Below are 24,980 nucleotides of genomic sequence, written 5' to 3' on the forward strand. Positions count from 1 at the left end.
AATCTGGTGATACAAACCTCTGAAATCTATGGTTCTTTGGAATTGTGTCGTGGGCAGAACCAGCCTGACATCTATTCTTTTAGTTTTCATAGCTTTTGATGTCTATTTCTGGAGTATAACACCCCTGTAACCCTGGTGTTGTAGACTGTCTTCCGCTGCAATATCGTCCATGTTGAAACTCGATGGCGGGAGGGGAGCAGGAGTGCCGAATCATATTCTCACACCATGGCTCAACAAAATCTACCTGGTTCATCAAAGATTAAAACACGAAGACATGTGGATGTACTTTCGTCTGATGAGGAGGTCACTCCTGAAACTATTCTTGGCCACGTTTCATTGTACTTTCTTCTGCTGATGGAAATCTCTTTAAACGTAATCCGTTCGTTATCTCCTTGGGCATCAAAGGTGTCTGTGGTGATGTGAAGAATGTCACACGCCTGCGTGATGGTTCCCTACTTGTGGAATGTGCACGGAGGCAGCAATCTGTCAATCTGTAGGGTTTACAACAGTTTGTTAATACCCAGGTTGTTGTCTCAGTGCATAAGACACTGAACTCGAACAGAGGTATTGTGAGGGACTTTGCTCTTTGTCTGTCTGACATGAGTGAAGAAGAGATTGCTACTGAACTCAAAAACCAAGGCGTCATCAATGTTAAAGGATTCACAAGAAAAACACAAGATGGCAACATTGTAAAAATGCATACATACCTGTTTACTTTTTCTCAACCACAAATACCAAAATCATTGAAAGCTGGATACTTCAACATCGGAGTGGAGGTTTATGTACCAAATCCATTCCGTGGAGCACATGACAACTCTGAGTGCACAAATAATATCAAATGTGCCAACTGCAAAGGAGAGCACTTGGCTTCCTCCAAATCACGTCCAACTTTGGAATTTGAGTCTAAAATCCTGAAAATTAAACACACAAATAACATTACCTATCTTGAACCAAAAAAAATTAGTTCCATCTGCAGCTCAATCTCTGACTACAAAAACATATTCAGCAGCCATCTCTTCTTCAATATCAGTTACTGCAGATCAGACCTCTGTTTTCTGTCAAACAAATATCTCAAGGATGAGCAGGTTGTCCTTCGACATTCTTCTGTTTCATGTCAGAGTGGTCATCTGTCAGCATCTTCCCAGACAGAATCTCCTTCTATTTCTGTAGAAACTGACATTCGTTCTGTGGGCAAGGCCCACTTAACAAATAAGGAAAAGAAGAAATTACAAAAAGTACCAGGGCACTCCAACACTTGGAGATGCCTTCTGTCTCAACACCAATTGAGGTTCATATCCCATATGAACCTCTGGTGATGGACGTCACCCCTACAGAACCAGTCCATGGGAGTGGACGTACCTCCCGCCTAAGATCACCCGTTGAGCCGACATTAGCAGCTCGAACAAAATCATTCAGTGGAATTGTAGAGGATTAAGGAATAATTTTAATGATCTCCAACTATTACTACAAGATTTTACACCGTCAGCATTATGTCTTCAGGAAACGGATTTGAAAAATACTGATCAAATCGACATAAGACGTTTAATTCCTTCCATGTATATTCACCCCCAGGGGCCAAGGCCACTGGACGTTCCACAGTGCTGGTGAGGCAGGGTGCTCTCCACAGCCCTGTTCCACTTAAAAAAAACCTCAGGCTGTTGCAGTGCGTATAACTATGCACATTGTTTTCACTTTGTGTTCTATCTATGTTCATCCATCATCTGCTCTTCAGCAGAGTGATCTGCAGGCACTTTATGGCCAGCTTCCAACACCCTGCATCATCATGGGTGATTTAAATGGTCATAACCCACTTTGGGGTAGTATTCACACAAATAACAAGGCCAAGACGTTGGAAGATTTTATTTCTGATAATGATTCTGACACATATTTGCACCCTGGTACGGGTACGTAATCTACTCTTGATTTAGCGATTACAGACTCAATAATACTGCCTGAATTTGAATGGTCAGTCCACGATGACCACTGTGGAAGTGACCATTTTGCTACATTTCTCACACCTGTGACACCATCTGATGTTATTCCATCATAAAGATGGAATTTTAGTAAAGCTAACTGGGCTTATATGAAGCTCTTTGCACGCAAACACTTACGCCTGATCTCTTTATTGACATTCCTGCCCCTATACAATGCTTTTCTGCTGAACTAACAAAATTGCTGACATGTGGATTCCTAAATCCTCTGCAGTTCCTCACATACGTAAACCGTGGTTTAATGAAAACTGCAAACAAGAAAGGAAGGCAAGGAAAAAGGCCGAGCATTATTTTCGTCACCATCCTCTTGTCCATAATTGAAATAAATTCAAGATATTAAATGCTAAAGCACGACGAACATTTAAACAAAGTAAACGCCACTCATGGCGCAATAATGTCTCAAAAATTAATTCACGTACATCAATATCTAAGGTGTGGAACATGGTCCAAAAAATCAAAGGTAAGGGCACTCAATCTACCATTCACCACCTTAGGAATGGGGATTTATTATTAACTAATAAATCAGATATTGCAAATAAACTTGGTGAATCTTTGGCTTCGCATTCTTCCTCTTCTAATTATGTACCCAGATTTCAAAAATTTCAAAAGCAGGAAGAAAAGAAATCCATTAATTTCAAATCAGATAACGGAGAAGATTACAATGATTTTTTTTCCATACATGAGCTCCATACCGCTCTTGGTCAAGCTCATGACACTGCTTCAGGATCTGATAACATCCACTATGAGCTTCTGAAACACCTACCAGAGCCATGTTTAGAAACTCTTCTTCTGATTTTTGATGACATATGGACATCTGATAAATTTCCTTCTTCACCGGTGATGCCATACATGTAGTTGTCCCCATACCCAAACCTGGACGGGACCATACGGATCCCTCAAATTATCGACCTATTTCCTTAACCAGCTGCGTTTGCAAAACCATGGAAAGCATGATCAATAATCGATTAATATTGTACTTAGAAACCAATAATTTAATCACAAATATACAATGTGGTTTCCGTAAAAACCGAAGTACCGCCGATCATCTCGTTTGTTTAGAATCATTTGTCAAAAATGCCATAAGAAATAAACAACATGCTGTGTCTATCTTTTTCGATCTTGAAAAAGCATATGACACAACATGGAAATACGGTATTTTAAAAGATTAACATGGCTTTGGATTGAGAGGCCGTTTGCCTCAATTTATATCCAAGTTTTTATCAGACAGACAATTCCAAGTCAGTGTGGGTTCTACCATGTCTGATCATTACATTCAGGATCAGGGTGTCCCACAAGGCAGTATTTTGTCTGTCACATTGTTCAGTATTAAAATTAATAGCCTCGCTAGAGTTTTAAACAATTCAATTGATGGATCGCTTTTTGTGGATGATTTTAACATATCATGTCGTGGCAAAAAGATGCATTCTATAGAAAGACAATTGCAGTTATGTCTAAATAAAATTCAAAAATGGTCGCTAGAAAATGGTTTTAAATTTTCTAAACCAAAGACCAATTGTATGCATTTTTGTCGTAAATATAAGCTACATCAAGATCTTGAACTTTATTTGGATGACACACCTATTAAAGTTGTAAAAGAAGCCAAGTTCTTAGGACTTACTTTTGATAGCCACTTGACATTTAAACCCCATCTAAAATACCTAAAGCCAAATGCCTGAAGGCGCTTGACTTATTAAAAGTCGTTGCACATTCAAAGTGGGGAAGTAATGAGAAGACCCTCCTCCAATTATATAGAGCTCTCATCCGTTCAAAACTTGATTACGGCTCCATCGTGTATGGAGGAGCATGCAAAAGCAATCTAAACGTACTGGATTCTATTCACCATCAAGGACTAAGGCTCTGCCTTGGATCCTTCAGAACATCTCCCATTAACAGTTTATATGCAGACTGAGAGGCTGACGATCCATCACTTACACTGCGATGTATGAAATTATCTTTACAGTACATTACTAAACTATCTTCCAATCAATCTAATCCTGCATACGATTGTGTTTTTCATCCACTTTATGAAGATCTCTACCAAAATAGATCTTCTCTTATTCTCCCTCTTGGAATAAGGGTAAAAACTGCCATTTCTGCTGCAAATATAAACCTTGAAAATATATCTCCTCACCACCTTCTGTCTTCACCTCCTTTGCAACTGGTGAAGCCAGAGGTAAACTTGACATTAACAAAATTAAAGAAATTAGAAACTAATCAACTAATCTATCAACAGGAATACAATCAACTAAGAAATAAATATGATACATACAAATCTATATTTCCAGATGGATCCAAGGATAGTGATGCAGCTGCTTGCGCTACTGTCATTGGATCCAGAGCCATATCGTCCAGATTACCATTTGATAGTTCAATTTTCACAGTGGAATCAAATGCCATTCAAACAGCTCTTAAATATATTCAAAATCAGTCAAGGCATAGGCAGTTTATTATATTTTCAGACTCTCTTTCGTGTCTTCAGGCTATTGAAAATACATAAATGTAACTTCACTTTGATGACAGATATTTATTCCATTCGAATATATGTATTTTATGTCAGTTCTCGTCACGATATGGCTGAAATATTGCCCATGTGACGTTAAATAATAACTCACTCACTATTGAAAATACATCAAGTCATCATCCACTTTTAATCGAAATTGCTGAATTATATAATGTTCTCGCTACTGGCCAAAATGACATCGTTTTCTACTGGTTACCTAGCCATGTTGGAATCGTTGGTAACGCAATGGCTGATGGTGCTGCAAAAGCAGCACTCAACATCAAAGATCTTTCATCAAAGATCTGATACAAAAGAAGTGGGACACCTAAGTAGGTATAAATAAATTACATGAAATTAAACCAACTATCGGTTACACGTACTTGGGTTGTCAGTCCAGATTTGAAGAGGTCATCATGCGACGATGTCGTATTGGCAACAGCAGATATACACACGAGTATTTATTGAACGTGAGGATCCTCCATTTTGTATCCCTTGTAATTAGAGAATCACGGTCAAGCATGTCCTGCCCGACTGTGTTGATTTTGCCATCACAAGGGATAAATATTTCAAATCATCAACTATCAAGGATCTTTTTGTTGGTACAAGTTCTCATTTAATTAAAAAATATTAAGGAAATTGAATTGTTTAAAAAAAAATGGACAAAATATGTTTTGAAAATGTCTAACTGTAGTTTTAATAATAGGTAGATCAAACTGAGATTGTTAGAGGCTGTATTCTTGATGGGGGTTAAAGTACTGTAAAATCATTGTCCCCCTGATAGAGTACATAAGTTCCACATCATTTAAAGTACATTTGGGTCTACCCCATTTTTAGTCGTAGCATATTTGTTAGTTTAAATTGATAGCTAAAATTGACTGTAATCCTGTAAATTGGTGTAAATCCTGCTGAGGAGCCGTGAAGGAAGCAGAAGTATTGTAAATCCCCACGGTCCTCAGTATGGTGGCCGTACTTTGGATGCTGGCGATCTCTAGCTCGTTTTTGTGATATTTTTGTTTTTGTTTTTATTGTTATGTATTGTTGTAGCGTTTTATCCTTCCATACTAGTTTTAAATATGTCTATGATACTCTAATTATTTTACTGTCCTTTGTTGACAGGTATTTTAGAAAGTTTACACATATTTCGTATGTGTGTTTAAATTGTTGTAGTCACGATATGGCTGAAATACTGCCGACATGACTGTAAATCGCCTATTTATCAAACACGCTATGTCTCCCTGACCTTCCTCAAATGATTCGGTGGACTATATCAAATGTTTCATTTTCCTTTTATCGCTGTTACTTCAGAATTTTGCGGAGTGCTCTGACCAGAAATGTTTTGCCTTATCATCTACACCTGTTCGACCAAACAATATCATCTTTTATGGCAAAGGTAAACATTGCATTTTAATCTCAGAATTACGTAATATCAATGTAAATAGAAAAGGACAGTGAACATCAAAGAATAGAGCATTAAATTGCGAATTTTCTCAATTATTAAATAGGCATAATAGCAGGGATAATTGAATAACATATTCAATTAAGCTCTTATCCTTACAGCCTGTCTCGCCAATATTTTATTTTTCCATTTACGGCTATTACAGATGTATAACAGTTTATATCTAAGCCTGTTGGTTCTGCCAGTATCGTGATATGCCCTCTCTTGGTAAATTCAAATTGACAAAAACATATTTTTGGTCAGTTCTAGTTTCACAGCAACTGATATCAAATTCATTGGCAATATGCTTATCGAGTGTATACAAACCTATGGTTGTGATACCGGTGGTTATCACAAAAAAGTGTCATGAGAAAAGAGGTTTTGAAAACAGTTTGTGAAAATGGAATTTTGAGAGACACATTTAACAGGATATTGTCCACATCTATACATTTTCATATCATGTTTCTTTTAATGGTCAATCGGAAATAAATGTACATGCATCAAACATGAAATAACACTCCTCACATGAGACCACGACTACCTGCATGTCAGTGTCGGCCCGGCAGCCCCACGTTATCACCGTCCACTTCTGAAGAAGTCCAATTCACCAGATTTGATATTTAGCAGGAAAACGCCCCGTGGCGCCTGAGGATCAGTTATGACAGACACAGTTCCCGATGTTCCCGGGACCATCTGATATGTTAATGTGGCGTTACATAACCCTCGTTGACACTGAGATATGACAGTTAAAGCGACGAAACCCTTTCAGTATCCATGAAATTTGGACAGGCATGTCCAAATGTTGCATTCTCGCGTTGTCGACTTTTGACAAAAAGTGTTATGTACCAAAAACACGAGAATGCGATATCGCGAGAACGCGAGATTTTGGCCAAATCTCGCGTTCTCGCAATCTCGCATGCTCGTGTTTTGGGCATATTTACCTCGTTTCCAAAGGTCGAGATCGCGAGAATGTCCTTTACAGTATTCCATAGTCTTCAGCAACCCATACTTGCCGTAATAGGCGCCTATGCTTGTCGTAAAAGGCGACTAACGGGATCGGGGGGTCAGCCTGCTGACTTGGTTGATACATATCATCGATCCCAATTACGTGGATCGATGCTCATGATGTCAATCACTGGATTTACTGGTCCAGACTCGATTATTTTACAGATTTGCAGTCATATAGCTGGAATATTGCCGAGTGCGGCGTTAAACAACAAACAAACAAATCTTTCCAATAGCAGAGTAGTTTGTACGATGTCGACTATATCACGAGCATGTGTTAATGAATAAACCTCCACTCACCTGTATAGCAGCCATTACTCTTCTAGCCGGAGAAATCCGTCGCTCAGATAAGCTACAGCATGTGTACACCCAGCCGTGTCTGACATCAATCACTAAAATATTGGATTGCCTTAAGGTCGGACCGGGCCGGGCAAGCCGGTAATACTAAAATACGAGGCCCTCGTAAAATAATAAATCGAAACGTGCATATCTAGGCAGATCTGAGGTGAGGTGAAATGGGGTTTAACGTCGCGTCCAAGATTGTTGTACTTATATAGCGACGTGCATGGACGTGTATGTGTGTGGCTGCTTGTACTAGTCCGGACTGATGCCGATTTATAGTGCTAGCACACTGAGATACCATGCCGCAGTTTAACATGAATACTCCACTCGGACACAGTATATTGACTCCGAGCCGACCAGTCCTTGATATACCCCTTAATGCCGAGCGCTAGACATGGTAACAACAAGTACCATCTTTTAACATCTTTTGGCTGGGGATCGAACCCCGGACCTTCCGCTCTCCGGGCGGACGCTCTACCATTAGACCACGGAGGATGCAGGCAGACCTGAAATGTCATCAAACGTATAGTTCCCGTGGAAACCGGGGGGGATAAACAAGAATGTGTCCTCAGCACCCCATTGCTGGTCGTAAAAGGCGACCGAATTGGGCAGCCTGTTTGCCGTGGGCTGTGTCGGCAGAGGAAGGGATTCTGGTGGTTGAGGGCGACGGTGCCGGCAATAGTGCTCCTTAGTCCAACACACCACTTCGACCTTAACTTTGCCAAGACGGGCGGTAGAATGGGCCCGATGGTCATGTCATACCCTGTGCATAAACTATTTCGCACAAACATTTTGAATTTAAAAATATATCTGTTTGAAAATGTCTAATATATACAAAAGTTTCTGTGTCACCAATAATTTGGTGTATTTTTTCAAACAAGTAAAGTTGTTTTTTTTAATATTGTAGTAAATGTATGGAATCAAGTCACAAAAACGCAACTGCTACAGAAAAGCATGCATTCCATGCAAAAGTTGACAAGCCCCATGCATTTCACTACCCAAGAATGGGTATAAAACATGTGCGTTAACGCGATTCCGTATGGATTGTTTAGCATCGAGCTGACAACAACCACTCAGAAAAACAACAAAATTACGCAATTATTCAACATTACGAAATGCCGCGCCTGTCCGAAAATGAGCGTCTGCGAGCCATTGGTATGTTTGAAGCAGGATCGAGTCAACGTGATGTTGCAAGATAATTTAACGTCCACAGAAACACCATTTGGTGTTTATGGCAACGTTGGCAACGGACGAATGCAGTCAGAGACCATCCTCGGAGTGGCAGCCCACGCGTAACCAATAATCGACAAGACAACTGGATTCGAACAACACACCCACGAAATTGATTCCAGCCAGCAACAGTGACAACAAGAAGCATCCCTGGCTTTCGACGAATATCTTCACAAACCGTGCGTCGCCGGCTCAGATGTGCAGGGATTGTCGCCAGAAGACCCGACAGACGTTCCATTTTGACAGGAAACCACCGTCAAGCACGTCTACAGTGGTGCAGTTAGCATCTATGCTGGACGGCCATGCAGTGGGGACAAGTTCTAATCACTGACGAGTCTCGTTTTTACCTCAGCCACAGCGATGGACAAATTCGAGTGTACCGACGTCGAGGTGAACGTTACGTCAATCATTGTGTCATGGAAGAAGATAGGTTAGGGGGCGGCAGCGTTATGGTATTGGGTGTGCTTACAGCAAGACAGAGGACCCGTTTGATGGTGGTAGAGAGAAATCTCAATAGACAGCGCTACCGCGACGAGATCATCGGCCCTGTTCTTCTATCGTTTTTGCGTCGTCATGGTCAAGGCATTACCTTTTAGCATGACAACGCCCGGCCTCGACTTGTTCAGGATTCTCTTCAACAAAACAACGTGAATGTCATACCCTGGCCGGTGTCACGAAATATATTCGCCCCCAGAATAAAATCTCCCCCCCCCCCCCCCCCCCGGCGAATTTATACCGGTACAGTTCCGCCCCTCTCGAAATAAACTCTCCCCCACCCTACGAAATAAAATCCCCCCCCCAGAATATTTCCTCCCCCGGTCGTTTTATAAATACTTGCCATGCAGTTCAGTAGTTGATGTTATTTTGGGTTAGGTAATGTTGTAATCTATTTTTATCCATTGATTCCATTAATTTGCATAAGTTTGAAGTTAGGGATATTGGTCTGTATGAGTGAGCCTGATTAGCTGGTTTATTAGGTTTAGGGATTGGTATGACTAGGGCCTGTTTCCAGGGAGTAGGAACCTGTCCGTTTAGGTAGATGAGATTGTAAAGTTTGAGTAGTGCCTGGGGTAGTTTTAGCGGGCGATTTTTAATTTTTTGGTAGGAAGTTAGGTCAAATCCTTGGGCTGTGCCCTTTTTCCTGTTTTAGATTACGTAGAGGAGCTCCTCCATTGTGAAGGGTTGGTTTATTTCTAGATTGTTATTGTTTGGTTCTTTTGTGGGTTTGTTTTTTGTTTTAAGTTTATCTTGGAATTTTTGGCTGAAGTTGGTGTTACTGCTAACGGCTGAAAAGTGGTTGGCGAGATAATTTGCTTTTTGGGCGGGGTTGGTTGAGTTGTTAATGTTACGTGTTTTTTTTATGTCGTTTTAAGCCTCTAATGGCGTGGATTTTGGAATATATTTTAGATCTAAAATCAGAGTATAACGGACAGCATGAGCTGGAGCCGCGGGTGGATATATTGACAGTGTTTACGTAGTTAGTGTTAAAACCGAATGTTTGTGAGGATTAATAAGATTTCTGAATTCTGTTACAACAGTAACCGTACATGTATTTGTTACATTAAGTCATTTCATTCAAATTTGTTTGGTATGATTATGTCTTATAATAATTACTTTAGGATGGAAGGTACAGTTACCAAATAAAATATGCTGAAATATCAATTCATTATGACCATATTTCATAATCTATTTTTTAAAGTAACCCTCCTTACATTAAAGATAACTATTTAAAGAATATCTTACTTAAAGACATTGCAACAAACCGAATAATCAGGGTGGAGACTTTATACTGAGGGGGGCGCGAAACATATCCGCCCGGGGGAGATTTTATTTCAGAACAGATTCTCCGGGGGAGAATCTGTACCAGTATAAAATCTCCGGGGGGAGAATTTGTACGGGGGAGAGTTTATAACGGGACACCGGCTCGCTCCCCTTTTCTCTCAGCAATCGAGCACATGTGGGATGAGATCTATCGGCGCCTTCGATGTCAACCCGGGGGCACGGGTGGCCCAGTCGTCTAAGGCGCTGCGATTCGCTGTGTCCCTTGGGCACGCCAGAAACCTATGATTGTGGGTTCGAATACCGGTTAGCCCCGATTATGTTTCTAGGTTTGTCAGCACCATACCCGTGTTCGTGGGTTTCACCGTAGTTAACGTCTGAGACTCGCATCACTTCGGGCTTTTTTCTTACGTTAAGCTGCCCCGCCGTGATATATCTGAAATACTGTTCAAAGCGGCGTTAAACCCAACTAAATTTTCATGGGCCGAACCAGCCTGACCCTTAATTTGGTAGATAGTTATTGCTTTTCGCGTTACAATTGCTGGAGTATAACACACATCGTGCATCATATCATGCATCACACCGTGGATCACATCGTGCATAATATTGTGCATCATCTCCTGCATCAAATCGTTCATCATCTCGTGCATTACGTCGTGCATCGAATCGTGCATCGTGCATCATCACATCGGACATCACATCGTGCATCACATCGGACATTACATCTTGCATCACATCGGGAATCATATCGTGCATTACATCGTGCATCGTGAATCACATCTGGTATCACATCGTGCATCCCGTCGTGCATCATCTCGTGCATCACATCGTGCATCATCTCGTGCATCACATCGTGCATCATCTCGTGCATCATCTCGTGCATCACATCGTGCATCACATCGTGCATCATCTCTTGCATTACATCGTGCATCACATTGTGCATCATATCGTGCATTATATAGTGCATCACACCGTGTATCACATCGTGCATCACATCGTGCATCACATCGTGCATCATCTTGTGCATCACATCGAACATCACATCGTGCATCACATCGTGCATCACATCATGCATCACATCGTGCATCACATCGTGCATCATCTCGTGTATCACATCGTGCATCACATCGTGCATCATCTCGTGCATCACATCGTGCATCACATCGTGCATCATCTCGTGCATCACATCGTGCATCACATCGTGCATCACATCGTGCATCACATCGTGCATTACATCCTGCATCACATCGTGCATCACATCGTTCATCATCTCGTGCATTACGTCGTGCATTACATCGGACATCACATCGTGCATCGCGCATCACATTGGACATCACATCGTGCATTACATCCTGCATCACATCGTTCATCATCTCGTGCATTACGTCGTGCATCACATCGTGCATCGAATCGTGCATCGCTCATCACATTGGACATCACATCGTGCTGCACATCGGACATTACATCTTGCATCATGCATCTCATCGTGAATCATATTGTGCATCACATCGTGAGGTACATCGTGCATCACCACCTGCATCACATCGTGCATCACATCATGTACAAATTGATATGTCTGTCATGGGAACAGGCCGGAAACATTGACCCAGTTTCCGTAGAGGAGGTATGCACACTTTTGTACAGCGTGAATAATTGACATGTCAAGACTACAAGAGTAAACATTACGGAGGTATCTCTCAGCGAGAAGTATGATTCGTGGTTATATTAAAAAAACTACACACTCACAACCATTAGTATCTGCATGTCTCCACTGATCTAGTTTATGATAAAATAATATTCCAACAATGTAACTATTTCTTTGAAAATAGTAAAAATGAAAAATATTAATAACATTACCGCTGTAGATATGCAAAACATTTTTATGCCTTTCAGCCCAACCATTTTGTCCCCGCCATAATTGTTTGTTAAACTCTAAACAATGAAAAATATGTTCTGATTGTGTCTCTTTAGTACTTCTTGTTCCTTGAAAACAATAACAAATGTTTCAGGAAGTCATTACTGGTATTGTTTTCATGATATGATTGTTTCTATTACATATTATGTATTTAAACTCAAATGTGTCCTTTTCTCCTTCCTGATTCTGAAGGTACCACATGCAATTTTGAATCTTTTTCGTTACATATGTACGATTTATGACAGTACATGTACTTGCATCAATAAGTAGGTATGCAACAAAATCTCTTCATGCTGTGTTGATCAAAGTTAACTTGTATCCACATTTGTGAAATACTTAGTCCATGAAGTATAAAAATAATTACAAATGACAGTACTTCACATTATTGTTATCATTGTTGTAAATCAAGGCAAATAAACACTGCGGAAATCTCAAATTGGTGTTTTTTAGTTACCAAATGTATTCATAAGAACATAACTTGAATAAAATTATCTGGACAGTTAGTTGCTTTGCTAAAGCTGTACACCATGCATACTAGTTGTTAACTTTCATCATTCTCACATTGCATATGTACAATGTTAGAAGTGAAAAAATGTTGAAATGTTTACTAGCTTGAATAATGAAAACAAGTACTAGCCCTCACCATACTAACTGGGAGCAAAGGTGTTTCACTTTCTTTATGAATACAGCACAAGAAAAATATTCACCATAAGTGTGGTACGATATGGAGCTCACCTAGTATAATGTCAAGTTTACACATGAAGTATATTGTACTAATAATCATGACAACCTCACAAGGATACACTGTACAGTGTATTCAAAAAAGGTGAATCATACATCATGTGATTCAGTTCTATGATCAAAGTAATGTTGAAGTGAATAAATATAACACACTGACCATTAACTTCTGTGTCTTGTTTTTTTATGGACATTCACTCATGTTACATGTTTGTTATGCTTACTTGGACAGATCAAAGGGAAGTAGCTTTCTTGGCGCTCTCATTTCAAATATCTCAGGACCTAGAATATTTTTGTAATATATTTTCAAGAGGCGGTATGTCTATTCCCAAAATAATTTATTGAAGGGTATTCTTTCTACCGACATACCCTCAGGCGACCATATTACAAAGTCACAAAAAGATTTTTCACAGATGGCCATTTGCATTTGACATTGGAAATGATATTTATGATTCCTTTTCAATTTCAGTCTGCCATTTTCGAAAGTGCTGCAAAATGAATAGTTTTGCTTCTTTGTTTTTTGTCAAGTTTTTCTTTTGCCTCAGTTGGATTAATGTTTTCTAGTACTGATGGGCACTTAATTTCTAAAACACCATCAGCCACATCTGTACTGAGAGACTGTAAGATGCCATCAGGGCTACATCCTAGTTCAGGATACTTCGAATTTATCCAGAAACCACTTGCAAGGCAGGTAAATGTTTCTACATATTTTAATGAATAGTCTTCAGAGGCTTTTTTTTCATTATGTGATCCATACCTCATGTCAATAGTATTAAAACAATCAATACCCCATACATGTGATTATAACAAGCAATATCTACCTCGATCTGTGGATACCATAGAACAGTCTTTACAAATAGATGCTGTCACTCTGTACCACCTGGCATTATGCCACTGATCAGAAATGCTTGACCCACAGTACCAGGTACTTCACAAGGGCCAACTCCATACTCTGAAATACTTTCTTTCACATTTTCAATGAAAACATCACATTTATCCATGAGATATAACTTCAAGTCATTAGACAATTCATAATCATCATAAGTTATTTCTAGGATACTCTGCCATGAAGTATTTGTATCCAAGGCAAGTGCAGTAGAAATGAAAGCAGTTGCAAAACTACTGCCAGTTCTGTGAGACTGATGTACAACAGGACATGGGTCATGCTCAATAACACGGTTAGGAGCTCTCTTTTTGCTGTACTGCAAAGTGTGGGCAGGTTGTGGGTTTCTAGTTTTGTTTCGGGGTTTATTCCAGGAACAAGAGAAAGAAGTACATGAGGGTGCTGTATAGCCAAAGTTGACAGTATAATCTTCTAATGCAAACAACAATCCTACAATGTGGCTACAACGTCCAGTGGCTGAACCTACACAATCACATGATGCATCCTGGATGACTGCAAAATTGGAGTAACATGTACTTGGTACATCATACCTAGTCTGTATGATGGAAGACATTCACATTTAAGATAATAATACTCATTTTTAGAACATGTTTGAATATTTTGTATGTGGCCACTCTTAAAAAAAGCTCGTCCCTTCTTCATTGGCTTTGCAGTGCTGAAGGTGTTGTCCTGATCATCATCATCACTGTCATTGATAGTTGGACTTGTGGTAGAGGCTGTAGTCTGGCTGATGCAATGATATACTGTTATATATCACCATATGAGAAGGTTGGTGGGATGTTGCCAGAAGGGAAGGCCTTCCATCCAGTGATAGGTGGTGTGGGAGGTTGCCTCACAGCCGAACACGGACTTGAACTGTAATACAAAGAGAAAATAGTGCAATACACAATCATAACACTTGTTTCTATTTGGCTATATAATTCATGCACCAGTGCAACAAATTATTGTAACATGCAACCTAATATTGATGTCAAAATGCACTAAATGCATGTAAAATTCCAAATTTGTGTGTCTATAAGTCTAACCCTTGTGTATCCACACATCAATCTTGGATCACATTCAATACCTGTACAGTTTATTTACCATACTACATAACTAATCTGTGTTTTTTGTAATTTGTCATGATTTCGTGGGCTTGATTCCTATTACGTTTCACAGCAATAATCCAAAAATACACAAGACACGGGCAGCAGACCAGCCTGTTTCAACTTATATATATTTATTGGACCAGCGGACAAGCTGATTTTGTTTAGTGCAACTGGGTTTTCATGTCAACATGCACCTGGTGCAAGTAAAATTAACTTCCTTAAAACCGAGCTATGTGACATTGTAATCACATATATGTGATGCAAGTATTATCTTTCTTAAGGGACCAATTATTTGATTTAATTTGAGGGTGGGGTGGGGTTGGTTCCTGGGATTTCATGACAGAAGACCCAAAGGATATTGTTTTCACAACGCCCATATTAAGACATGAAGCTTTTGAAAATTAAAATATAACGAACATTTCTTTTTCTACCTGATGGAAAAATATTTTCGGATTCCTGTAAAAAATTCTTTTAAGAGTTGATTAATTCAATTATTTAAGTGATTAATATAATTTTCTCAGAATAAATAATGCTGTGAACAGTAATGGAAATTCCCTTACATTTTCTTTTTGGGTACTTTTTAAATGATGTTCCATTACAAATGTTGTTCCCAATATTAAATCCATTTGACAAAAGTTAACAGAATTCAATGCCATTTCAATCTAGAAATGGAAATGCATCAATATTATTTCAACCCATTCTTACGCAATCTTTGCATTTGGTCAAAGATAAAATCTGGAATTGAAACCTCATAGTTACCTGTTAAGAGATGCCAAAACATCTTGAACCTTTATTTGGTACCATTTCACATTATCAATGGAAATGGCAATGTTCGTGTTCTGCTGAGCTGTGATGCACTCTTGACATCTGTGTGAAAACAATGGATAAACATCAATAATGTTACAATTTCAGATATTGATTAATGAGTAGATGAATTCAGTTTCCAACCCCTGAGCTTACTAGTAAATGATTGCATGATTACTTTCCATCTATATTATTACTAGTAATATTAGTCCAATCACTTTAATCATTGTTATTGGGTAATCATGATAATAGGATCAAGTTTTTTGCAGAGTATAGTAATATACATACTTTCTTTTTTTAAATAGCAATTTCATGGAGAATACTGACAAGATCAATCACCCCTTTACGATCATTAGGGTTAGGTACTCGTTTTATTTCGAAAATGCTGAAATGCTCTTACTCGGGACCTGAAGCAATGGTGTCATATACTGAACCTGTTGTCATTTTGAAGTAATAATTATGCATCTAAGTAAATAAATTAATTGTATACTTATGTTCATATTAGCCCAAGTGTGTGAAGAAAAACACTATATAGAGATGAAAATGGCTATAAAGTTATGTGGTAATTCAATTATATTTTCGCGTGGAAATTTTCGTTGTGTGGGATTATTTATGCCTTAAAAAATCTGGAAAATAATAGTAATAATAACAACAACGTTTGCATGTGTAAACAGAATCATTGACAGAGGTACATATAGTATTGTGGCTGCCAGACCAGGTTGTGGTCATCATGTGAGTATAAAAAAATAATATAGTTATTACCGGATTATAGCCCAAGCTGTTAGATTAGAACGGTCATGGACGTATTGGACGTATTAGGAGGTATTTTTTAGCAAAAAGGACCCCAAAAATGAGCTGAACGTGAAAAGCATGGTCTAAAACTCCACCCCTGTGGGGGTCGAGAGTTTTACGATAGAAAGTGAAGCCGAATTATTGTACTGTCAACTTCTTGTTGTTTGTGAGCGGGACATAAATGACGTAAGACGTCACGTGTCTGATCATGTGACTTTCCTTATATGGACTCGTTACTACGAAAGCAACTTCGCTCATAACTTGTAAATTCATAAAGTGTGGCTTGTACAAATAAAACAGAGTCGACTTGGCGTACAGTGAAGACATCTTTGCATAGGTATGGGGCGAATGCGGGAATGTATGACAATTATTTTGTTCAAAACAGTATCAGAAAAGAAATATTTCAGTTGTTCAATTGATCAGTTCACCGGCCGTGTTTACATTTATTAAACTTAGGAAGCAAAATGATCGTTTAAGAAAAAGATGAAAAAGAAGCAGAAAAAGAAATTGAACTAGGTCTAGATGGATCCACAGACTTAGGTCCTAGAATCTATATGACAGCCAAAACGAATTCAACGTTTTTTAAATGATTTGTTTGAATGAGAAAGTATCTATCGATGATCATTTTCCTATGAAAATTCACATGCTTTCATGAATGAAGTTATATCATATTGCGATTTATTTGACCCCCGTATTTTTCTTTAAAAATGTCCTAAAGGTGGGGTTGTACCTGCCTTGAACCCCGCTGTGTTGTCCGCCCAACAAAATATATTGTTCAAGTAACAGAATGAACTTACCGTCGTGCGATTTATTTGAAAAAGGGGGGTGTAAACCCCCCTTTACTCCCCATTTTTACTTTAATATTTCGATAAGGGGGGACAAAACACCCCCCCTTTACCACCCCCCCCCCCCCCCCCCCCCCCCCCCCCCCACCCCCCCCCCCCCCCCCCCCCCCCCCCCCCACCCCCCCCCCCCCCCCCCCCCCCCCCCCCCCCCCCCCCCACCCTGTGTTGTCTGTGTAAGAAAATACTGACCTGCGTACAGCGTTCGGTAGAAAAATGGCGGCCAACAAATCCTCTCGCTTCGACCGTAAATAATGAACTGCGCATGGGTAGAACATTTTTCATTTGACAACTTCCGTAAACACGTAAAAACGTTCTCTCCGAAGTGGGGACCCAAATACTGCAGTCTACCCCAGATTTCTATTTTTCCCACATACATTTATGGAGTTGAAACACACAAATGTATTTCAGTATTATCAGTTATTAGCATAAACAAATATTACGGAAATCACTTCCGGTTTGGATTTTGATATGACGTCTGTCTTGTAAATTATATGCACATCGGGTTAATCATCAGAGTACCGTAATACCATTGTGATAACAATCACGGCACGATACCTTTAACAAAGATATATATTTCATAGATTCTCTTTACTTACATATACTATTTTTAATGAAAACCAATAAATAAGACGACTTACCTTTCGACGAGTTCGGTCTTCCTTCCTGTCATCGGCAGGCCTCGGCACTCCAACCACCGTTTCAGCTGAACAACTGAATGTCTATCGACGTCTGGATAAATAAACTGAGCTCCAGGGACATCTTCAGGCAGCAGACACGTTAAACAAAGGCGATGTAGAAGCCATGTTAATACGGATGCGGGTAAACGTCAAAACAACTGTCAAATAGAGGCGCGCGAAAAACTGCAATGTTTGTCCTCGAAATATTATTGTGTATCACGTGACGCGTATGTGCACATAAACTGTGACGTAATCGATGAAATGGCTTATTAATGCGTTAATTAGCCGACGCTCTACCACTGGACCACAGTCGCTATCACATGTAATCAGTGCTCGTTTAACAGGTCATTAGAATCCCCATTGACATGCATGCATAATTCAGTAAACAATGAATTGCGCATGCGTGTGACGTCACTGCCCGCTCTCCCTTTCATCTTTTCTTGAAAACACACCCGTAATTGTTTATGTCAACATGACCGACCAATGGGATTAACTGGATTAACGCTTGAAAAGGTAAGAATTTATGGCTAACCCTTGCCCAAAGCCAGCTGACCCTAATGACCGAAAAGGGGTTTTGGATCGTAAAGACGTGTAAGTTTCCCTAAGACCTAGAACGGGTGTTTGATCGTAAAGATGTGTAAGTTTCCCTAAGACCGAAAACGGGTGTTGGATCGTGAAGCGAGAGTCACCAGAGCGTGAGGCACGGTAACGGTATAACAAGACAGTGGTGGCACTATAGCGCGGTAATTGAGTGGATGGTAGAGCTCGGGCTGCGCCCGGTAAACTGCATTGTTGCCGGATTTGAAGATAAGGGTTAGTTACCAAGGGTATAAATCTGGAAAAGTGCATGTCATACAAAGGTGGCATTCAATTCCAATCATGTGTTGCCACCAGTAGTATAGGTAATGGGGGTTCTGGACCACTTCCACTGGAGCTGGATTTATTACCTATACTGCTACTACAGATGGCATTTTTTATGCCAAAATGACTATGCGATTCAACGATAGTCATGAGTTGTATTAAACGAAACATCAATATAAATTAATAATGAATAAAATTTACTATAGCCCACGAGGATATTGGAAAGGTATAGGAGCAATAAACAAATTAGCCACCGCGGCTAAGGTATCTTAAGATGTAGCCAAGGATTGGTTAAAGAAACAAGCGTTGTGGCAAATATATTTACCGGCACCGCGTTATATACCGAGGAAGAAGTTTGATATTTTTACAACGAATGAAGTTCATCAGGCTGACCTCTTGTTTCTTCCCCACGATAAGGTAAAACGCAAAACGTATAAATACGCTTTAACAGTAGTGGATGTGGCTAGTCGATACAAAGAGGCTGAACCTTTAACCTCGAAAGATTCAACAGAAGTAGCTAATGCACTGAGCCGCATATATAAACGTGGACCACAAAAAGGGCCTAAGCTATTTCAAGTAGATCCCGGTCGGGAGTTTATGGGATCGGTAACTAAACTGTTAACAAAGCACAATGTCGAAATCGTCCGTGGTGAAAGAGAGGCCCACCACAGTCAAGCTATCGTCGAAAGATTTAACAGGACATTAGCGGAACGTTTGTTTGGCTATCAGTATGGGATCGAAATGAAATCCAAACGATTGAGATCAACTGAATGGGTGACACCATTATCATCCGTTGTATCAGCGCAGAATAATGAAGTAACGAGATTAATAGGGAAGAAGCCATCCGATGCTATTAAAATGAAATCCGTGACTTCCGAATCTTCAGCACCAAGGAGAGGCAAAGAACGAAAACTTCCGGATAGAGTAAGGGTAAGATATTTATACCAGCCCGGTGAACTCGAGGGAGGCCTACGTCGCGCAACCGATCCCATATGGTCCCTTAAGACGTATAACATTAGTCGATTGGTTACGAAAGAAGGAGAGCCTATTCTTTATTTTCTTCAAGATGGACCGTGTAGGGCATTTGTACGAGAAGAGTTGTTCATAGTTCCCGAACGGTACGGTATTACCACCATAACCATAAGCATAGGTAGTTACACCATCATTATCATTATCAATCCATCTCTTTGTGTCTTGTTCATTCTTAATCCATATATCCTATGATCGTAACTTCTTAAAGAGTTCATCTCATGTTTGAACGTTCTACCGTTGAATAATGATTCTTTATACTGTTCATGTTTGATATGCTTTTTTACCACATACTTCTTAACACCCTTAGCTTTTCTTATCTCCCCATTATCGGACTTCTTTATAGAATACATCTTAGGTCTTAATCCGACATACTCCGCTATAGGAGTCCCAGCACATTCATCCTTCATCTTACCTAACACCTTTTTATTTACAACGCTGTGCAGTGGATTATCTTTTGGGTAATCGCTCGTGTCGTACATATCTATTTTTTCTGCCATATCTTTATACACATCCTCGGTTTGTATTTCCATCAATAAAGAATCTGTGTCGGTATATAACACCTCGCAACTATAGCCGTATTGCTTCTTAAGTTCGTTGTAATAAAAGTCATACATTAAGTGTTTTGACAAGTCGAGAATACTCATACCAACGTACACCGGTCTGTTGAATTTTATATTACTTTTCTGCATATGCAACGCGGCTAAGTCGTTATCGAATATCTTGCTTCTGTTAAAAGCCGGACTGGCTATAAGTTTCCTGAGTCTTTCTTCCTCATTAGATCTGACTAATTTAACATCAACACGCTTCCTTAGATTCTCCATAGTTTTACCAAATACCGAGTTATTCATGAGCTTATATAGATTCTTTTCGAAATCGCTGGTGGCTATCTTTCTTAAATCTGTGTTCAACCTTATACAGGGCTCCATCTAAGGGCTTTGATCAAACTTTAGAGCTCTGTGTATTTTCTTAAGTTTCATACCTAACGATAGATATAACTGTGTTCAACCTTATATAGGGCTCCATCTGAGGGCTTTGATCAAACTTTAGAACTCTGTGTATTTTCTTAAGTTTAATACCTAACGATAGATATAACTGGAGATTTCTGTAGTGAACTATATATTTTGTCTTATCCATCAAATTTGGTACGAGTTTTTCTACGTTAGCTAACCTACTATTGCCCATCAAGGAGTGTTGATATTCCGACAATCAATCTTTATTAACCATTAATCTTTCGGGAGCTAGCGGATAACTGTTATGGTCTTTATGTAAGGAACTTGGATATTCCAAGTCAACTTCAAGTATGTACCCTTTATTCGCGTCATTAATATGGATATCATTCTCATTGACCCACTCAAAACCACCAGTGGGTAAAGGTTGACTCATAGCCCATCCGTACAAATTGTTAGCGTCGAGATATAATATATGCGTGTCAGGTTTACTCGGATCGTATCCTTCCACTAATTCATTATTAGCCTTAGAATACCTTTTCGCTGCCATCGATATACCTCTTAATCCTTTCTCAATAAACAAGTGCATATCGTAATCTGTGAGTAGTTTTAGTTCTACACCAGTCTTCTTCAACAATGCATCCCACGATAGTCCGGGACTGGAATAGTACCATGCCGGGGCCAAGCCGTATTGTTTTAAACACGTCTTTCTAAATATCTCGAATATATCGGCGAGTAACAGTACATCGGTTTTTAAGTACAGATCATGATAATCACCTAAATTCTTACAACCTAATTTATCCCAGACCGTCAGAGCGTGTTCATAATCAACATTTGTTATTTTAGATTCTGTTAAGTTACTATAGAATGATTCGAGGGGTGGTAATTTAGTTTCTTCGAATCTAGACCAATCATCCATATACTCGTAAGGACATACACCTTTTCTCAGCAACAAATGACGAGTTATCTTATCTGTATATTGATTTGTTATCGCGAAGTCATCAGGATTGTTCGCATTAGCTAAATTGTCCAGGGAAGATAACAGAAACTTTACGGAGTCTATGAATCTAAGCCCATTACTTTGTTTTATTCTAGATTTCCCATCCTTGTCCCTATAATGTATAGGTTTAGTCAACGAGAACGATATGTATTTTTCCATATTATTAGGAATGCACGTTGAACCGCCGTCGGTCTTTGAGATAGCGTGCATAATGAGATGTGAATCGTATCCCCTAAGGTTATGAAACACAACGGGGATGGGTATTGTTTGAGAATTCATTTTTAGTTTCAAGTTACACTCGTTATGCGCGGCTCCCCGATAATTACCCGTGACGTGTCAATGATCTCTTACGGATTTCCCATCCAGGGGTTTATTAGAAATATGACAACTCGTTGACTTCTTGTGGGCCCTCCAATCATCCCTCGTCATACGCATGGGTTTCTAACACGATAATTTTTCCCTGATTATTCTCTCTTCATTTTGTAGATATTCTAGGAACTTTCCCGCTGCATCGGGACCTCTGTAAATCACAGGAGTGTTTGTTTTCCCACCATACCTTACAACTATATATCCAAACCCACAAGGAATATGTTCTTGAGTTTTGTATGTATCTTGATTATTGCGTTCGGTATTTTCTATGGGTTTGATAAGCGCTTCGAAGTCGGCGTAAATTACGTACGGTACTGGCATTTGATTACAATAATGTTCAAATTTTAATATATTTTTTCCCTCTTTAGGAATATCAATCCTGATAGCGGTCTGTCCAACAACTCTGCAGTCTTCTTTATGCACTTCTAATAGATATTGTCTGCTGTACCCATGTAGGCATCTTTCGCAGAAATATTTCTTTTCCTTATGTTTTGTTTGATCGTATAGCACCCTGTTTAAACTCTTTATGCACGTATAATGATATTTACCATCTTTTTCGACCAGAAATGAATTGATTCTAGGAATATGTTCCGGAGCGGAGCTTATCCTGTGTACAACAATTCCTTTAGAATGTCCGAAAACATTTATAGCTAAATTATTTTGCTTTTCCACCTTATCAATTTGTGATATTCGTGTAGGTTCGTCTATACCATCGAAGTTGAGACCATCGTTTTGGGAAAGCTAGAAGGTCTATCCGGATGCTTGTCTACGGGGAACAATGCAGATCTTATCATCATTCTTAAACAGTCATTGGATTTATTTTTTACGTTAATTATGGCCTTTTTCTTCTTATAATACGGGGGTAAATCTATATAAGATCCACCTTTGAAGGGCATATAATTTTCTATATCTAAATATAAATTATCAATTTTATCCACACCCCAACCCGAACCTCTATTAGTCCAGCGTTCTAAAGTTTCCTGTATCCTCTGAATTGATGTATCTAATGATGCGTTTATAGTATCAGATTCGGTTATAACTTCTTGGTTGCTACGGAAATATGGTTCGGTATATTCGGTGCTATCGTATGCGCTACTTGTACTCAATGACATTTTAATCGTCAGCTGGTATTTTATACTATGCAAATCATCTAACTCCTCGTTAATTTTACTCGATATGATGGGCTTAATATCGTTAACATCCATGTTGGAATTAATATCCATCTTCCAACCTCTTAGATATTTACCAACGCCGGCGGATGTGGGTACAAATATTAATTCTTGTTGTTGTTGATTATTATCATTATGTTGGACATCATTATTATCTAGTAAAGCGATCAATTCAGCTCTTCTCATTCGAGAATAACCTCTCAGCCCACTGTTTCTTGCTCGAGCTTTGAGTTCTCTAACAGTCTGGGGTTTGTTGTATTCCAAACCAAGTAAGGTAATCAATTCAGCTTTTCTCATTCGAGAATATCCACGTAGACCACGTTGCTTTGCCATAGCTTTTAACTCTCTGACAAAAAACATTGTGGTTGAATGGTATATGCAAAATGAGACAAATGTCTAATTGGTTGTTTACACATATCTAAATACGTATTCTCCCCAACCTATTCCTCTCATTGATGTAATCTCTCTTCATAGCATAAATAATCTGGTTCCTGACCCTATCAGCACCGTGTTCCTTACATAAACAATAACGACCTTTGACCCCTATCCCGCATTCAGAACACGTATAGTTTATGTTTCCGCGCCTGATGTAATAATTGTTTATGCCGCAGTAGATATCAACACAGCATCGGTTACATAGGGTCGTCTTACCCATGAGTGTAAATTTGAAATTATTCATGGTTTATACATCTATCATATCATCAGCTACACTATTGATGCATAGCCACAGCTGTGGTTATTTATGAGTAGTCATGGTATAGCTGAAAATCAATACAGCAGTCAATCCCATAATCACAAATGGAACCTCGCGGTTCTTTTGTTCCTCTGACGGTGTATAAAACTGACTCATTGTTGGTATCGGTATTGTGTCGAGTTTTTTCCCATAAACTAGGTAGTATTCGTGCATGGCAGATTCAACATCCTTAAACGTTTGAATTGAATGTCCTTCCTTAAGCAGTTTTTCATGAATAAAGTCTAATCTCTTCATTCTCTGCCGCGTATATTGTGACTGAGCTGCTTGGAGTTGTTCCATTGCTTCGTTATGTCGTTTTAGCTCCTCTTCAACTTCTTTAGCGTTTGATTCCCTCATACTAGAAAATAAATAATTACTCCCTGAAAAAGCTAGAGCATTAACAATAGCTCCACCGACCATCATCGCAATTGTTGCCATATAATATAAAATATTCAAATGTTTATATGAATATAAATATTCAAATGTTTAATTACTTCATTATGTCTTCCGGGATAAGCCCTTGTTTGATGAGCATATCCTTCGTTGCCATAGCCAATCCAATATCCAGAACCATCATACCGATGTCAAAACTATTAAAATCCCGCTTGGGAGGTGTGGCTTTAGTAATCATTTTAGCCATACGAGCATAGCCAATGGCCAAGCCGGTGACCACTGCTGAATGATACGTTGCGTTTACCAACATTTTACTGTCTGTAACTGGAGTAGTCATGTTTCTTATAGCATTATATGGGGGCTAACCTCTAATTGAACTTGTTGTTGCTTTCGGGGTGACGTTTTCTCTTCTCCGGTCTTAAAAAAGAACC

General features: G+C 39.3%; 1 pseudogene; it reads right to left on the reverse strand.

The window, feature by feature from the left end:
• Nucleotides 1-13,155: 13,155 nt before the first annotated feature.
• On the reverse strand, nt 13,156-18,171 carry LOC139449097 (uncharacterized; annotated as a pseudogene).
• Nucleotides 18,172-24,980: the final 6,809 nt, after the last annotated feature.

The sequence above is a fragment of the Haliotis cracherodii genome, unplaced genomic scaffold (genome assembly GCF_022045235.1).
Source record: "Haliotis cracherodii isolate W230 unplaced genomic scaffold, xgHalCrac1.p SCAF_7, whole genome shotgun sequence".
In the NCBI taxonomy this organism is placed as follows: domain Eukaryota; kingdom Metazoa; phylum Mollusca; class Gastropoda; order Lepetellida; family Haliotidae; genus Haliotis; species Haliotis cracherodii.